Below are 4,242 nucleotides of genomic sequence, written 5' to 3'. Positions count from 1 at the left end.
TTACAAAACATGATCATCTCATACAATAAAATTTAGCATCATGTCTTGACCATATCACATCACAACATGCCCTGCAAAAACAAGTTAGACGTCCTCTACTTTGTTGTTGCAAGTTTTACGTGGCTGCTACGGGCTTAAGCAAGAACCAATCTTACCTACGCATCAAAACCACAACGATAGTTTGTCAAGTTGGTGTTGTTTTAACCTTCGCAAGGACCGGGCGTAGCCACACTCGGTTCAACTAAAGTTGGAGAAACTGTCACCCGCAAGCCACCTATGTGCAAAGCACGTCGGGAGAACCGGTCTCGCGTAAGCGTACGCGTAATGTCGGTCCGGGCCGCTTCGTCCAACAATACCGCCGAACCAAAGTATGACATGCTGGTAAGTAGTATGACTTATATCGCCCACAACTCACTTGTGTTCTACTCGTGCATATAACATCAACATATAAAACCTAGGCTCGGATGCCGCTGTTGGGGAACGTAGTAATTTCAAAAAAATTCCTACGCACACGCAAGATCATGGTGATGCATAGCAACGAGAGGGGAGAGTGTGATCTACGTACCCTTGTAGATCGACAACGGAAGCGTTTGGTTGATGTAGTCGTACGTCTCCACGGCCCGACCGATCAAGCACCGAAACTACGGCACCTCCGAGTTCTAGCACACGTTCAGCTCGATGACGATCCCCGGACTCCGATCCAGCAAAGTGTCGGGGAAGAGTTCCGTCAGCACGATGGCGTGGTGATGATCTTGATGCACTACCGTCGCAGGGCTTCGCCTAAGCACCGCTACAATATTATCGAGGACTATGGTGGAAGGGGGCACCGCACACGGCTAAGAATATGATCACCTGGATCAACTTGTGTGTCAAGGGGTGCCCCCTGCCCCCGTATATAAAGGATCAAGGGGAGGAGGCCGGCCGGCCCTCTATGGCGCGCCAAGGAGGAGTCCTCCTCCTAGTAGGAGTGAGTAGGACTCCTACTAGGAGGGGGAAAGAAGTGGGGAGGGAGAGGGAAAGGGGGGCGCCGCCCCCCCTCTCCTAGTCCAATTCGGACCAGGGGGAGGAGGCGCGCGGCCCACCTTTGGCTGCCCCTCTCTCTCTCCACTAAGGCCCGTATGGCCCATTACTTCTCCCGGGGGGGGGGGGGTTCGGTAACCCTCCGGCTCTCCGGTTTTCTCCGAAATCACCCGGAACACTTCCGGTGTCCGAATAAAGCCGTCCAATATATCAATCTTTATGTCTCAACCATTTCGAGAATCCTCGTCATGTCCGTGACCACATCCGGGACTCCGAACTAACTTCGGTACATCAAAACTCATAAACTCATAATATAACTGTCATCGAAACCTTAAGCGTGCGGATCCTACGGGTTCGAGAACAATGTAGACATGACCGAGAAACGTCTCCGGTCAATAACCAATAGCGGAACCTAGATGCTCATATTGGCTCCTACATATTCTACGAAGATCTTTATCAGTCAGACCGCATAACAACATACGTTGTTCCCTTTGTCATCGGTATGTTACTTGCCCGAGATTCGATCATCGGTATCTCAATACCTAGTTCAATCTCGTCACCGGCAAGTCTCTTTACTCATTCCGTAATACATCATCTCGCAACTAACTCATTAGTTGCAATGCTTGCAAGGCTTATGTGATGTGCATTACCGAGAGGGCCCAGAGATACCTCTCCGACAATCGGAGTGACAAATCCTAATCTCGAAATACGCCAACCCAACATGTACCTTTGGAGACACCTGTAGAGCACCTTTATAATCACCCATTTACGTTGTGATGTTTGGTAGCACACAAAGTGTTCCCGTTAATCACATCATTCTCCTAATGATGTGATCCCGTTAATCAAATAACAACTCTTTTGTTTATGGTTAGGAAACATAACCATCTTCGATTAACGAGCTAGTCAAGTAGAGGCATACTAGTGACACTCTGTTTGTCTATGTATTCACACATGTATTATGTTTCCGGTTAATACAATTCTAGCATGAATAATAAACATTTATCATGATATAAGGAAATAAATAATAACTTTATTATTGCCTCTAGGGCATATTTCCTTCAGTGTCATCTTGCACAACATGATCATCGAGAGTGAGCAAGAAGACCCAGTGTTTGACACTGGACCATACTACAAGCAGGGTCCTCTAGCCGAAGTTGATCACGAGCTACCGACAACTTGGACTGCCTATCTCAGTATGCGTCAGGAGATCCGAGACCCACAGGTGCATCATCAACTGCAGAAAGATCTGATTGAGCACCTATGGAGGCTCAAAGGGGACGCCGTGTGATGAAATACGAGTTTTTATTTGTTGAACTATATAATTTGTATTGAACTATTTGTTGTTGTACTATTTTGTTGAAGTATTTGATTTTTTTGTGATGAAATATGTGATAAGAAATAATTGTGTTGATAATTGAACGCCGAGACACGGCGAAACCTCGCCGAATATGGGCCTATTCTCGCCCATATGGGCCCTTTATTCGCCGAAATTGGGCTGCAAAGTGGGCCAATTTCGGCGCCTAGGGGCGAGCTGGGGGCGACGACTGGGCGCAAAACTGCCCCCATCACCGATTGTATCGCCGGCTCGCCCCCAGGGGCGATTTTTATGCGTCCTGGGGGGGCCAACGGCTGGAGATGCCCTAAAGCCCATGGTGGTGTGTGTTCTTGCCAGAGATTGTGGTGCGGTTTTTGCAGCCGCTCCTTCCTGGCCATAGTTTCTCAGCTCGTGAGGTAGATAAGATTCTTCGCGGGCTGGTTAAGAAGGTGAAGTTGAAAGATTTTGAAGACTACGAATTAGATTGATTTTTCTAGCAATGAAAAGAGGTGCTTTGTGATGGGTTTGATCTTGCGGTCACCGGGTTTATTTCCTATCATATTGTTTTCAGATCTATTATTCCAAAAACCCAAAAATGTCTTGCTGCACTTTTTGTTTCTTTATTTTATTTTGTGTGTTTGCTAGATCTGTTTATCCAATCTCATACAATTTAACCTATCTCAATACTGAGGAGGGATTGACAACCTCTCTTACGCGTTGGGTTGCAAGTAGTTGTTATTTGTGTGCAGGTGTTGTTTACATAGTGTTGCTTGGTTCTCCTACTGAATTAATAACCTTGGTTTCATAACTGATGGAAAAAATTTACCGTTGTTGTGCTACATCATCCTCTCCTCTTCAAGGAAATATCAACACAAATACAAGCAAACACACAATAGTTTGATAGTCTGTTAGTAATAGTAATAGTAGCAATAGTAACAAGAACAATAACAAAAGCAGTTTTGTACTGATTGTAACAACAACAACAACAATAGTGACTAAGCAAAGATCAATATGAGAAAAACGTAGGCATTGGATCAACGTTGTATATTTGTGTTGGATGACATTCATCATATAACAATCGCAACCTAGAGCGATACACAATAGCTCCAATTCATCAATTCAATGTAAGCATGTATTTCTTATATAGTCATACGCGCTTATAGAAAGAACTTGCATGATATCTTCCGTCCTACCCTCCTGCGGCAGTGGAGTCCGTAGGGAAATCTAAGGGATATTAAGGCCTCCTTTTAATAAAGAACTGAAACAAAGTATTAACACATAGTGAATACTGTTGGGGAACATAGTAATAATTCAAAATTTTCCTACTGTCACCAAGATCAATCTAGGATATGCTAGCAACGAGAGATAGGGAGTGCGTCTTCATACCCTTGAAGATCGCTAAGCGGAAGCGTTACAAGAACGCGGTCGATGGAGTCGTACTCGCAGAGATTCAAATCGCGGAAGATCCGATCAAGCGCCAAACGGACGGCGCCTCCGCATTAAACACACATACAGCCTGGGGACGTCTCCTCCTTCTTGATCCAGCAAGGGGAGAGGAGAAGTTGAGGAAGAACTCCGACAACACGGCGGCGTGGTGGTGGTGGAGCTCGTGGTTCTCCGGCAGAGATTCGCTAAGCACTACTACGGAGGAGGAGGTGTTGGAGGAGGGAGGGGCTGCGCCAGGGAAGGGGTGTGGCAGCCCTCCCACCCCCCTTTTTTATAGGGTGAAAGGGAGAGGGGCCAGGCCCCCTAGATGCATCTAGAGGGGGGTGGCCAAGGGTGAGACTTGTTGGGGAATGTAGTAATTTCAAAAAAATTCCTACGCACACGCAAGATCATGGTGATGCATAGCAACGAGAGGGGAGAGTGTTGTCTACGTACCCACGCAGACCGACTACGGAAGCGTT

The sequence above is a fragment of the Triticum dicoccoides genome, chromosome 4A, assembly GCF_002162155.2.
Source record: "Triticum dicoccoides isolate Atlit2015 ecotype Zavitan chromosome 4A, WEW_v2.0, whole genome shotgun sequence".
Classification (NCBI taxonomy): domain Eukaryota; kingdom Viridiplantae; phylum Streptophyta; class Magnoliopsida; order Poales; family Poaceae; genus Triticum; species Triticum dicoccoides.
Note: the sequence above shows the minus strand (reverse complement) of the source record.